Below are 14857 nucleotides of genomic sequence, written 5' to 3'. Positions count from 1 at the left end.
GACCCCATGATTTGTGGCCAGTCCAAATTGAGGTGTGCTGTGTCAACTGCACCCCAGATTTCAAAGATCCAAAATCCCAAAAATGTAAATTAGCTTGCTAATAATTTCCTTATATTGATTACATGTTTATGACACTTTGGATCTATTTGGTTTAATATTCAGGGTATTCCAAGAGTTTGAGGTTGCTATGAGCTATGACAGCACAGCAATCTACTGAGGGTGACATAGTGAGACTCTGTCTCAAAAAAAAAAAACATACATTCAGAGTATCCATAAAGTTCGTGTGCAATTTAAAACAGTTGTATTCATGAAAGTAATATGAATAACCTGTTTATTTTTTCTTTTTAAAATGTGTCTTCTAGAGAATTTTTTTTTTTTTGGTAGAGACAGAGTCTCACTTTCTGGCCCTCGGTAGGGTGCCGTGGCCTCACACAGCTCACAGCAACCTCCAACTCCTGGGCTTAAGCGATTCTCTTGCCTCAGCCTCCCGAGTAGCTGGGACTACAGGCACCCGCCACAACGCCCGGCTATTTTTTGGTTGCAGTTTGGCCGGGGTCAGGTTTGAACCCGCCACCCTCGGTATATGAGGGCGGCGCCTTCTAGAGAATTTTAAATGACAGGCATGATTCACTTCTGTCACTTGCATTACATGTCTATGGGACAGTGCTACAAGGAGCGTAGGCATACAAACAAGTCACTGTATGGGCGACCCAGGGGAGCGATGCTGCGTGGCAAGGAACACAGTGTGCTGGTGGCACAGGAGAGGCCAGATACCCCCTCCTGACACTGAGCAGTTGGGCTCCCCAGCCTAGCTGCATGCCTCAGGCAGTACCGGGGTCTAGGTAGCATATAATGTCAAGTGCTGGTTTAAGTAAGGGCATCAAGAAGGTCAGGTTTAGCTGTCACCCTGTCACTTTCTCTGGAAAGCCATCCCTGGTGGCCCTGTCCCTGCCTAGCCTGGGTTAAGCCCTCCCAGGGGCCCCCATTCCCTCTGTCACAGCACTTGTCTGCCTTGTCGTCACCTTTAATGGGTGTGCCCGTCATCTGCCCACCCTCTCCCCCCAGCTCTGGCCCTCCCAGGCAGAGCCTTGCCGCCCCACAGTTATGTCCCAGAGCCTGGTGCAGAGGAGACGCTCAGTCAATGTTTGTTGGAAGTTGAGTGAATTCCTTGTTCAACAAACTTTTATTGACTCCGAGGGACCTTTCCAACTACATCCTAAAACCCTCCGTTCCCAAGCCCACCTCGCACTGGCCCCACAGACCCATTTCACTGTCAGGAACACCACTGGTGTCTGTATCTCCCTTAGAGACTGACCACAGACTGGCACTTAGGTGGGTTATCCTGTTTAAATTTCTCCAAAATCGGGTGGCGCCTGTGGCTCAAGGAGTAGGGCGCCGGTCCCATATGCCGGAGGTGGTGGGTTCAGGCCCAGCCCCCGCCAAAAAAAAAAAAAACTTTAAATTTCTCCAAAATCCTGGGAAACAGGCCGGGTGCTGTGGCTCACACCTGTAATCCTCTGGGAAGCCGAGGCAGGTGGATTGCTTGAGCTCAGGAGTTCGAGACCAGCCTAAGCAAGAGTGAGACCCTGTCTCTAATAAAAATGAAAACCTAGCCGGGCGTTGTGGCGGGTGCCTGTAGTTCCAGCTGCTCGGGAGGCTGAGGCAGGAGAATCGCGGAAGCCCAAGAGCTAGAGGTTGCTGTGAGTCCTGTGACATCATGGCACTCTACCGAAGGCGGTAAAGTGAGACTCTGTCTCTACAAAAAAAAAAAAATGAAAACCTGAGGCAAGGGGCGGCGCCTGTGGCTCAAAGTGGTAGGGCGCCAGTCCCATATGCCGGAGGTGGCCGGTTCAAACCCAGCCCTGGCCAAAACCCACAAAAAAAAAAAAAAAAGAAAACCTGAGGCAAGAGGATCACTTGAGCCCAAGAGTTTGAGGTTGCTGTGAGCTATGACACTACAGCACTCTACTGAGGGCAAAAAAGTGAGACTCTGTCTCAAAAAAAAAAAATATTCCTGGGAATTTTTCTAGGTTCTATGTAGGGTTCTATATAGCCCCATTTTTGTACAACGAGGGACATAAAGCTTAGAAAGGTAAAGCGGCTTGCCCAAGGTCACCAAGTAGGTCCAGAGGGAGCCGACCTTCATGAATCTGCCCTCCAGCTCCCAAGCCTTGGGCCTGAGACAGGGCTAGTCCTGGGTTTTCCAGGGGCTATTCTAACTGAACAGACCATCTCCTTTCCCTCCCTCTCACTTGCCTCTTGCCCTCTTCTGTACCTCTCTAGCCTTCCAGAGGGCAGAGTTTCACTCAGACCCCCCCATAGGGAAAGTATCTTACCTCACACTCTTGAGCAGGGGAAGTGCCCCCTCAGGCTGCCTAGGGCTGAGCTGGGGAAGGGAGGAGGGAAAAAAAGAGAAACCCACCAGGGCCTCTGGGGCACAGCCCTGGAGGAGCCCCGGTGTTTGGTTTCAATTAGGAGGACAAATTCCAGGAAGCTAAGCCAGTGCTGGGGGGATGGGGTGCGCAGAGCAGGTTCCAGACTGAGGAGGCTCCTGGAATCCCGCCTGGGGAAGGGGCTCCCAGAGGGCTGAGGGGCTGCTGGGGAGGAAGCGTGGCCTACACGCCTGGGCTGGAGTCCCAGCCCACAGGTACAGATGTCCTTTCGGGGTGGTGGAAAAGGTGGGTCAGGTGCTTGGCACACAGTAGGTTCTCATGGGCTCAGCAGGTGGTGGCCAGCACTGCTTCTGCCCGTGCTCACGCTGTCCATAGATCCTGCCGGGCAGGTACCCAGTGGTGGACAGTGCACCACTATCAAGCATAGGTCTGAGCACTGGGGCACCAAGATGACCCCAAGCTGGGAGCTCGTGCACAGTCTAGGAGCTCTAGGCACAAACAGCTGCTACACAGGTGTGGCCACAAGGAAAGTGGCAACAAAAGCTGGGTGCTGGGAAGCTCAGAGGAGAAGGGAGGATCAGAGAGGGAAGGACTCTTTTCTGTTCTGGTCACTCCTGCCTCCTCTGCACCTAGCATCATGCCTTTCTCACGGTAAGCTCGATAGATACACGTATTTATTGAATTAATGGGTAGTTACCTCTTCTGGGAAATTTCAGAGAATGCATCTTAGAAGAGGGGCAGATCTAAGTGCGGTTTTAAGAAATGAACAAAAGGGCTCAGCGCCTGTGGCTCAAGCAGCTAAGGCACCAACCACATACACCTGAGCTGGCTGGTTCGAATCCAGCCTGGGCCCGCCAAACAATGAGGGCTGCAACCAAAAAACACCCGGGCCTGTAGTCCCAGCTACGTGGGAGGCAGAGGCAGGAGAATCGCTTGAGCCCAGGAGTTGGAGGTTGCTGTGAGCTGTGATGCCACAGCACTCTACCCAGGGCGACAGCTTGAGGCTCTGTCTCAAAAAAAAGAAAAAAAAGAAATGAATAAAAGCTTGGAGACCAAGAAAGGAAGAAAGAGCATTCCAAGCAAAGGGAGCAGCTGATGCAGAGATGAGGCAGTGTGGAACACGTGGTGAAGTATTCATTGATTCATTCATTCCACAGATCCTGATGGCAGGTCTGTGTGTGACATGCCATTCCAGGCACTGTGTGCAGCAGGCGGCTGTGCTGCACTGGAAGGGGTGAGCTGGTAGGGTAGGCTGGGACCAGACCATGATGGTGGAGGAGGGGGAATGGGGACAGGCTTACATGTCTTACAAGGAAGGCAGGACCACGCCCTGAAAGCTGTGGTGTCCAAGGGGTTCATGTGTAATGGAGAGTAATCAGAGTAACAAAGAACTTAAGGTGAAGAGGTCCTCAGAAACAACTCATCCTCCCATACAGATGAGGAACCTGCGGCTCTAAGCAATGTTGGGCCTTACTCAGGGACATCTGGGTAGGGAAGTGGAGCTGGGCCTCTGCGTCTCACAGCTCACGGCTCACTCTCCTTTGCCAGGCCCCTTGGTTCTCCACGCAGGCTAGCCTCTCTTTAACCAGTCCACCCTCAGTCATATATCTTGGGTTCCTGCCCGGTTTCTCCCTTACAGAATGACCCTAAGCATGTTCTCGCCTTTCTCTGAACCAAAGGGCTTAGACTGAGGCAAAATCTCCCAAAGTGTGGGACAGGTATATTCAAGGGGGTAGGCATGACGTCAGGGAGTTCAGAGACCTGGCCATATACAAAAAGGGGACCTCAATCTCATCTTTTTTTTTTTTTTGGTTTTTGGCCAGGGCTAGGTTTGAACCCGCAACCTCTGGCATATGGGACCGGCGCCCAACTCCTTGAGCCACAGGCGCCGCCCTCAATCTCATCTTAATGAGAACGATTCCAGCCAGGCTCCAACATGTTGTCTCAAAGAGAGAGAGAGAGTGCATGGGGTTGGTGCGTGTGGCTCAAGCGGCTAAGGCGCCAGCCACATACACCTGAGCTGGCAGGTTCGAATCCAGCCTGGACCCACCAAACAACAATGATGGCTGCAACAAAAAATAGCCAGGCGTTGTGGCGGGCACCTATAATTCCAGCTACTTGGGAGGCGGAGGCAGGAGAATCGCTTGAGCCCAGGAGTTGGAGGTTGCTGTGAGCTGTGATGCTACAGCACTCTACCCAGGGTGACAGCTTGCGGCTCTGTCTCAAAAAAGAAAAAAAAAAAAGAGAGAGAGAGAGTTCATGCCTAGAGTCCCAGCTACTCAGGACGCTGAGACAGAAGGATCACTTAAGCCCAGGAATTCGAGGACAGCCAGGGCAACATGACAAGACCTGTCTCAAAATAAATAAATAAATAAATAGAGGTTGGGTGTGGTGACTCATACCTATAATCCTAGCACTCTAGGAGGCCAAGGCATGAGGATCTCTTGAGCTCAGGAGTCAAGACCAGACTGAGCAAAGGGAGACCCCGTCTCTGCCAAAAAAATAGAAAAATTAGCCAGGTGTTGTGGCAGGTGCCTATAATTCCAGCTACTCAGGAAACTGAGGCAGGAGGATTGCTTGAACCCAGGAGTTTGAAGTTACTCCAGCCTGGGTAACAGGGTGAGGCTCTGTCTCAAAAAAAAAAAAAAACAGAGAGAGAGAAAGTTATACCTTTTCAGTTCTTTGTTCTAATTGAGTGTGAGAGGAGAAAGGCTCAGTTTGGGACTGGTAGGTCTTTAACGCCTTCCTAACACTTATGAATCTTCCTTTATAGCAGTGATTTTCAACTGGTGTGCCGTGGCATACTAGTGTCCTATGAGAGGATCATAGGTGTGCTGTGAAATTTTTAAAAGATTATTAATTAAATTTTGTTTTTATTTTTGAGACAGAATCTCACTATGCCACCCTCAGTGGAATGCCGTGGCATCACAGCTCCCAGCAACCTCAAACTCTTGGGCTTATGCGATTCTCTTGCCTCAGCCTCCCAAGTAGCTGGGACTACAGGCGTCCGCCACAATGCCCAGCTATTTTTAGAGACAGGGTCCACTCTGGCTCAGACGGGCCTCAAACCTGTGAGCTCAGGGCAATACACCCTCCTCAGCCTCCCACAGTGCTAGGATGTTTGTTTGTTTGTTGAGACAAAAGTCTCACTCTGTCACCCTGGGGTTGAGTGCCATAGTGTCATCATAGCTCACAGCAACCTCAAACAACCCTCCTGCGATAGCTTCCCAAATAGCTAGGACTATAAGTGCCCACCAACACGCCCAGCTAGCTTTCCTATTTTTAGTGCAGACAGAGTCTTGCACTTGCTCAGGCTGGTTTCAAACTCCTGAGCTAAAGCAATCTGTCCGGCTTGGCACCCGTAGCACAGTGGTTATGGTGCCAGCCACATACACTAAGGCTGATGGGTTCAAACCCAGCCCAGGCCAGCTAAGCACAATGCCAACTGCAACAGAAAAACAGCGGGGCGTTGTGGCGGGCGCCTATAGTCCTATCTACTTGGGAGGCTGAGGTAGGAGAATTGCTTAAGCCCAAGAGTTTGAGGTTGCTGTGAGCTGTGACGCTGTAGCAGTCTAAGGAGGGAGACAAAAAAAGCAATCTGCCCATCTTGGTCTCCCAGAGTGCTAGGATTACAGGTATGAGCCACCCACACCTGCCTTATCTTTTTTTAAAAAAGGGAAGAAGGTAGTTGTCTCCTTGGGCATTTAAAGATGGAATCAACTCTACTTACCAAGGAATTTTCCTTATCCCCTTCGATGCCAGTTGCTGCAAAAACTTTGGCCGCACTCTCTGTGAAATAGAGATAAGGAAGGAACCCAAGTTGGGGTGGCAGGTCTTGGGCCTTATAGCCTCACTCTTCTGATTCTGAGAGGCTCCAAAGAGGGCACTCTAGGACTCCACACTCCCAGAGTGGAGAGTAGCTATCAGCAGGTGTCTAAGCAGAATGTCTGACCTTGCAGCATTTGGGGAGTAGCACTGATGAAGCCAAAGTCCTAGGAGGACCCCTTCACCCCACCTGAGATCAAGGTGAAGCTCTGTGCACTCAAGGTTCTTCCACGGCTTCCCCAAACTGTCTTTCACAAGCCCAAGTCAACCTGGCTGCTTCCTACTCTCAGTCCAGCCTTCCAGGAAATCACTCTGGGAAGCCCTCTCTCAGTTTTCCCAACACCCCTCGCCATCTGGGTCAGGGCTTCCGGTGGGATCCTAGCATCCCACCCCACGAACGCTAGGTCATCACTGCCTGTCTGTGCCTATCATCCCTACAGATGGAAGACAGTGGTTATTTCATGGCACCAGAAGTGTCCAGGAAAGCTTTGCTGAATTAGAGGGTACATTTTACTGTACATTGTGGTAACATCAGTTCTGACCCCCTAGGGCTTTTCAAGTGAAGGGGACTTCCCTTAGTCCACTGAGTCTCCTGTAGTAATATTAAGGGGCCTGTGAAGAGTTTAAAGTGGCAAGAGAAAGATGTGGATCTAAATCCTGTTTAGCTATTCAACCAAAGGGGTTAGCTGAGCCACAGTGTTACCGTGTGTTAAATGGTGACCCTGGGCTGGGCACAGTGGTTCACACCTATAATCCCAGCACCGAGGGAGGCCGAGGCAGGTGATCACTTGAGCTTAGGAGTTCAAGACCAGCCTGAGCAAGAGCAAGACCCCATCTCTACTAAAAATTAAAAAAAAAAACTAGTCAGGTGTTGTGGCAGCTGCTTGGGAGGCTGAGGCAAGAGAATGGCTTGAGCCCAAAAGTTTGAAGGTGCTGTGAGCTATGACACCTCTGCACTTTACCCAGGGTAACAGAGTGAGACTCTATCTCAAAAACTATAAAAAGGAAGAAGAAAGAGAGACTTACCCCAGAGATCTGGGAAGCATTCTAGTCTAGGATTTGAGTAAACATTTAAGATGACCTCTGGGCGGCGCCTGTGGTTCAAGGAGTAGGGCACCAGCCCCATATACCAGAGGTAGCGGGTTCGAACCCAGCCCTGGCCAAAAACTACAAAAAAAAAAAAAAAATGACCTAAACAGAGTCACCTAAATCATGTCAAAAGTCAATTGGTCCATCCCTTTATGACTAAGTCACCCTGATTACTTCTGCCCCTAAACCTGCTTACTTTATGCTAGAGGTGAGCCCCATATTGTATGAGTAGGAAGGAAGGAAGAGACTCCCCCCTGACTCCTGGGTTTGTGTCCAACAGGCTGGGCCTGGAACAGGCCCCTCCTCCCAGTCCAGAAGCCTGACCCCCACCTTCTGTGCAGGCTCAACTTCTCCCTGCAGCCTTGACCCAGGGCAGTGATACCAAATTGAAAAATAAACCCCCTTTCCTGGGCCTGGGAGGGGCAGGAGGAGGCAGGGCCATTTTCTAGGTCAGATTCCTTGGCCCTGCCCCTCCTCCCCTGCCCATGTTTTTCAAAACTAGACCTTGGGGAGTGAGGGAGAGAGAGTGTGTGGATGCTTCTGTGTGTGTGTGTGTGTGGCTGAGTGTACATATCCTGTGTGGAGAGAGGGGGAGAGAAAGGGAAAGAATAGAGCCTGGGAGAGTATGAGAGAGAGAGTGTGTGTGTATTTGTGTGTGTGTAAAGCCAGGGTGACAGAGAGGGAGGGAGAGGGAAGGGACAGAGCTTGGGAGTATATGTGTGTGGCTATGTGCAAAAGAGAGGCCGTGTGTGAGTGTGTGTGTGTGTGTGTGTGTGTATATGCGCGCGTGCCGTTCCAACAGCTAGCTGCACCTTAAAGGCACAGACCCTGCCTCTGCCTGCTTCCTCTGCCTCCTCCCCAGGCCAGGGCCACCTCCCCACCACATCAGCAAACTCAGCAGGGCTGGTCCCCAGCGACTCCAGCCTGAGGGAAGAGAAGCAAGCCCAGTCCCTGGGCAGCTGATGCCTGAGAGCTCAGAAACGGGTCCTGTAAGAGGAAGGAGAATGGGGCTTTATTCCTGAGGAAAGCCAGGGTTCCCTGGAGAACTGGGGGCTGGGGAGAAGAGCAGGCCCAGCCAGGGTTGAGACCCTATCTCTCCACCTACTGGGGAGGGGTTGGTGGAGGGAGGCTACAACCTCCACACCTCTTTTGAAGGCTGGTGGCAGAGGCACACAGCTGTGTACCAGTCACTGATGGAGGCCATGTGGGTGTGGACGGGACAGGACAGCCACCAGGGTCTCTATTGCAGGCAGGAAGCCGCTGCTGCCCGGGGTCTGGCCTTCAGGCTCTCAAGCATCATCCTGGCAGCAGGAGCTTGAAAACAGAGAACAGGGTGTTTGGTTTTTTTTCCCCCACAGTAAACTGCCCCCCGCCCCCCAGGGTCACACCAGTTTGGGCTCCAAGGCAGAAGGTGATAGGTGGAGCTTAGGGAGGCTAAGAGGAGGTTTCTCATCATGCCTCTGCCTCCCCATCCCTATGTGACCCTGAACAGGTCCCCGCACCCTCTCTGAATTGTTACTGTCCCCTCTACAATGGAGAGACTCTTGACAGCTCTTCTTTTTTTTTTTAGCCGGGGCTGGGTTTGAACCCACCACCTCCGGTATATGGAGCCAGCGCCCTACTCCTTGAGCCACAGGAGCTGCCCCTCTGACAGCTCTTCTAACTGATATCCCCAGTTCTGGATCCAACGGTGGGCGTCATTTGTTGAGAAAATGCTTCCACCTATAAAGAGGATAAGCAATTGTCTATCTCTGAATCCTCTTGGTTCTATACCAGAGCCACGGAACTCTCCTGTTCCAACTGCTCCATTCTCCGTCGGGGAAACTGAGGCCGGGGAGTGGGGGAGAGTGAAGGCGGTGAGTTGCGCAGATGCTCAGGGAGTCTGAGCCTCTAGTACCTTGGCGGGGCCCAGGGCGCAGAGGAAGCAGCGGGAGCAGCCGGGCTGGGGCGAGGAGGAGGAGCCGGGGGCGCGCCCCGCCGGCCCGACCCCGCGGGCCCCTTCCGGCCCCTCCCCCAGCCTGCTCACCGTCCCGCCACCTGCTCCCCCGCCCGCCGGGGCGGGGCCCCCGCCCCCGTCCCCATGGCAACGCACAGCCCCGGCCTCCCAGCCGCCGCGCAGCCCATCTGGCCCCAAGCCCACCCCAGCTGGGCCGCCCGCGGCCGGTCCCGCCGGGGGCCCCCACAGCCCCGCAGCGGCCGGAGACTAGGGCCGACTGCGCCAGGCGTCGGGCACCTCCCCCTGCGGTGGAGATGGCTGGCTGCTGGGCGCACGAGGTGGGTCAGAAGCCACTCTCTGGGATCTCACGTTCTAGTCGTGGAGACCCCCAAATGTCCACCCAGAGTGATGGCAGGAGGCAGCGTCTCCGAATTAGAGGCCAGCCTTGTGGAAACAGCCGGCGTGGGTTCCTGTCCTCAAGTAGTGTGACCCTAAGCATTTTACTTAACCTGTTCCTCATTTGAAAAATGGAGTTGAGCATAGAACCTGCCTCAGAATGGTTGTGAGAAGTACTTGGGTCAATAAAGAAAAATGAGGCAGGTGGCAGCTCACACCTGAAATCCTAACACTCTTGGGAGGCCAAGGCAGGAGGATCCCTTGAGCTCAGGAGTTTGAGACCAGTCCAAGCAAGATCAAGACCCTGTCTCTACTAAAAATAGAAAAATTAGCCGGGCATTGTGGGCACCTGTAGTCCCAGCTACCTGGGAAGCTGAGGTAGGAGGATCGTTTGAACTCAAGGAGTTTGAAGTTGCTGTGAACTCTGATGATGCCACGGCACTTTAGCTTGGGTAACAGAGTGAGACTCTGTCTCAAAAAAAGAAAAAAGAAAGAAAGAAAAGAAAAAGAAAAATGCACTCAGGTGGCACCTGTGCTCAAAGGCGTAGGGTGCCAGCCCCATATACCAGAGGTAGTGGGTTCAAACCCAGCCTCCGGCCAAAAACTGCAAAAAAAAAAAAAAAAAGAAGAAGAAAAGAAAAATGCACTCAGTAAATATTAGCTATTATTATTGTAGGCTGCTGCAAATGTTGCAAGAGAGGGAGAAGAGGAGGAGTCCCAACCCAGTCAGTGTTGCTGGAGAGGGTTGACAAGCTTGGGTTTTAGTCGGAGGGCACTGGCACAAGAGCTACTGATGGGTTTTGAACAGAAATGTGATGTAGCACTTTGTTTTCCTAGAGATCACTCTGGTTGCTATATACGGGATGATTTAGAGGGGCGTGGGGTTCTTCTGAGAAATTATAAGGCCTGACCAAGGACAGGTGCAGTCACTGGAAGAAGGGGACAGAATCAGGAATTACTAAGGAAGTAGATATCACAAGGTGATGACCTAGGGATTGGATGTGGCAATGGACATAAAAAACATTCAGGTGCTTGGCTTGGGCACTGGGAGGCTGGCAGGGCCCCAAGAGAGGCAGGTCTGAGGGAGGAGAAAGATGACGAGAGTTGTGTGTAGAAAGGGGAAGGGTGGGGATGCTGGCCAGTTGAGAACACTTCAGAGTGGAACCAAGAGGCCTGAGCTGGAGACAACAATGAAAGAGACATCAGGGTCTCAATGGCAACAAGTCCTGCCAGGGTCAGGAGGTGGGGGGAGCTAACCAGGCCACCATCCCCCTCCACCAAGAAGAGGACCAATTCTCTAACTGAATTCTAAATACCCTTTCCCTGGGGCCCAAGTGAAACTTATCCAAAAGAAATTCAAGAATTCTGATGCAAACTCTATAGGTACCATTATTGCTTTCTGAACTTTTGGGGGGCTTAAAGGACTATTGTGGGGATTCCCAGAGGTATGTATTAAGCTGACCTGTCCCAGCACTGTTGTTTACCTGCTGTGAGGTCTTAGGCAAATCTCACCACTCTCAGTTTCCTCCTGGAGGTACCCACGTGGCAAGGTTATGGTAATAATTAAATGGGATGGTGGACCCAAAGCTCCCAGCATCGCTTCTGGCATGAGGAAGCCACTTTTGTTAAACATGTAAATTCCTGGGTTCTGGGATCTAGGAATATGAATTTCCAGGGGTGCGTCTGGGAATCTGCAGGTAAAACTGGTCTCCATTGGATCAAAGCCCCCAACCACCAACCTGGGACTCCTCTGGCACCAACCCCTCCACCAGGCAGCACCCCTAACATTACAAGAGTTCAAATGGCAGCCCCCTGCCAGGTTCCTCTCTCTCTTCCCACCTGCCTCATTCCTTACTACTAGGATCCTTGTGCACACACACTATGTCTACCAGGAGGACAGACCTAGGTCCTGGGAACAGGATCAAAGCACTTTGGGCAAACAATTCTAGCCCCAAGGTACCTGGAAAGTGATCTAGAATAGTGAGCTTGAGCCTCAGGTGGGCATATGCCCTTGGGTCCACATATGCCTCACTCTGTAGGGAGAGTTAGGCTGGAGAATCCTTTATAGCAGCTCTGGGCTCCCCTGCCCCTCTTGTTATCAGGCTTTTCCACCAAGGCCTTCTGGCCATCCCACTGGTTCCCAATGGCCATTTGTCCATCTGCCTGCCACCTGACTAGCTGAGGTCACTGCAAGCTTTGCCTCCAGTCACACCTTCTGCTGGTCCTGGGGAAGGTGGAATTCTGAGGCCTCACATCCTATACGTGCCCAGTCCCTCACTTGTCATGGGAGGTAATATTATTCTCACTTAAAGATGAGGGAACAGAGGCTTCAAGGAGGCAAAAGAGGAGCTAGCATTATTAGAGCACCTACTGAATGCCAAGTGCTGAGGCAGGTGTTTTTAAAGACATGATCATAGGACACCCCTGACAGCCTGTCAGAATCATCCCCAGGTGAGGACCACATAGCTCAAGAAGAAGAGGTACTTCACCCAGGGGTAACCCAGAAGGTGGGGTGCAGAGTCAAAATTTAAACTCAGGCTGGTTAGACCCTAACCCAGACCCCAGGGACCCATGGCAGACTTTTGCCTTTAGTAGGTAAGTCTTCTCAAGAAGAGCTGAGGATGGATGGAAACTGGGCCTGCCACCTCCAGTGAGGGCCACGGAATGTGAGGAATGTCCACCCCCAGGGCAAGGGTCTGGGCAAGGTGACCTATGGGGGAGATAAAGTCAAATTCCAGTACTCAGAAGTGAGGCTGTCAGAGACTCTCAGAGGTAAACCTGAGGTGGTACTACCAGGGACCAGGACAGCTGCAGCACAGTGCCTGCACCACCACCCCCCGAACTCCTCCCTGAGCCATAGATAAAACTGGAACACATGGGGCGGCACCTGTGGCTCAGTGGGTAGGGCTCTGGCCCCATATACTGGGGGTGGCGGATTCAAACCCGGCCCCGGCCAAACTGCAACAAAAAATAGCTGGGCGTTGTGGCGGGCGCCTGTAGTGCCAGCTACTCGGGAGGCTGAGGCAAGAGAATGGCCTAAGCTCAGGAATTGGAGGTTGCTGTGAGCTGTGACACCATAGCACTCTACCTAGGGCGATAAAGTGAGACTCTGTCTAAAAAAAAAAACTGGGGCACGTGATGGGAGGAGAAAACCCCTGCCTCTGCTCCTGCTGTTCCCGCTGCTGGAATCTTCTTTCTCCTACTCTGTGCCAAAGACACCTGTTAGCTGCTACCCTCTAATTCTATCCCCAAAGGCTACCAACGTTTCTACTTGGAGAGGCCTAGAGAACTGCAGCCACCACCAAGCAGAACTAAACTCAGCATCTACCCTGCTACCTCCCAGCATCCTCCGCGGGAGTGCCACCTCCATCCCTACTTGGGCACTCCGAGTCAAGGTACTAGCCTTGCCCTTCCTTCTCCCTCACTCCATGAATCCAAACTCAATCTCCTAACCCCTCTGGGATCATCTGACCCACTCGCTTGTACTCCAGCCCCTCTTCTGTCTCTTTTTTTGTTTTTGAGATAGAGTCTCATTCTGTCGCCCTCGGTAGAGTTGCTGTCATAGCTCACAGCAACCTCAAATTCTTGGGCTCAGGCTCTGCCCCCATAGTGGTTACGGCACCAGCCACATGCACCGAGGGTGGCGGGTTCGAACCTGGCCCAGGCCAGCTAAACAACGACAACTGCAACCCCCCGCCCTCCCCCCAGAATAGCTGGGCATTGGGGTAGGTGCCTGTAATCCCAGGCTGAGGCAAGAGAATCACTTAAGCCCAAGAGTTTGTGGTTGCTGTGAGCTGTGACACCATGGCACTCTGCCCAGGGTGACAGCTTGAGACTCTGTCTCAAACAAAAAAAAAAATTATTGGGCTCAAGTGATCCTGCTGCCTCAGTTTCCCAAGTAGCTGGGACTACAGGTGCCCACCACATGCCTGGTTAATTTTTCTAGTTTTTTTTTAATAGAGATGGGGGTCTTGCTCTTGCTCAGGCTGGTCTCAAAATCCTGAGCTCAAGTGATCCACCCACCTTGGCCTCCCAGAGTGCTAGGATTATAGGAATGAGCCATCACGCCTGGCTCAGAATTAAATTAAAATTAAATTAAAGGCTCTGTGCCTGTAGCTCAGCCGCTAGGGCACCAGCCACATACACCAGAGCTGGCGGATTCAAACCCAGCTAGGGCCTGCCCAAGAACAATGACAACTACAACCAAAAAATAGCTGGGCATTATGGTGGGCAGCTGTAGTCCCAGCTACTTGGAGGCTGAGGCAAGAGAGTCGCTTAATTCCAAGAATCTGAGGTTGCTATGAGCTGTGACACCACGACACTCTACCAAGGGTGACATAGTGAGACTGTCTCAAAAAAAAAATTAATTAAATAAATTAATTAAATTAAATTGTAAATTGCTTGGACTTTACCTAACAAATGCAAACGATGTAACTTAATTGTGTATATCCATATATTAACCTGAAATTAAAAAATAAAATAAAAAATTCAAATCAGTTAAGTTTGAATGTCAGTTTAATTATGATTTTTTTTAATATAAGTAAATCCCAAATATCGCATGGGAAATGCTTGCTCATATACTGACATTTATTAATTGTTGTCTACGGGAAATTTGAATTTACTTTAGGGTGTCTTGTATTTTACCTGGCAATCCTAAACCAGTATAGTTTGCTAGTTAAAACTCTCCAGCAGTTTCCTGGGGAAGAGAGAGGGTGGACAAAACTCCCGTGCTTGGAGGGCTCTTCCCCGCTCATGTTTCTCTGCTTAGCTCCTCCTACCCTCCAATTCTCAGAAATCACCTCCTCCAGGACAGGGTCTATCCCTGTAGAGTGAGCCATACTTTGCTGTAGAGCCCCTGCTGTTCTGTACAGCTGCGCTCTCCCCTCCCGTCATTAAGCGCTCCACGAGACCAGAATCTTGTCCTTTCATTCACAGGTTCCCTGCCTTTAGGACCCTGCCTGGCACTTAGAATAACTTGTTATGGAATGCCAGATAAGTTCACTGCCTTCTCCGAGTCTCAACCTCTCCATCCATCTAAGGAAGCCTTGTCTGAACTGGCCTGGGAGGGCCCTTCTAGCTTCATGCCTGTCCATTTCAGCCCCAGCCTGCGCTGTCACCCAGGAGGTCCTGAGCAGGGGTGGCCTAGGGACCAGCTCTGCCTCTACGTGGCTGGACCTCGGGCAAGTTCTCCACCCTCTCTCTAGCCTGATGTTTCTCC

This window comes from Nycticebus coucang, chromosome 22 (assembly GCF_027406575.1).
Source record: "Nycticebus coucang isolate mNycCou1 chromosome 22, mNycCou1.pri, whole genome shotgun sequence".
NCBI classification, from domain to species: Eukaryota; Metazoa; Chordata; class Mammalia; order Primates; family Lorisidae; genus Nycticebus; species Nycticebus coucang.
The sequence above is the reverse complement of the archived record's forward strand: the minus strand, read 5'-3'. Positions refer to the sequence as shown.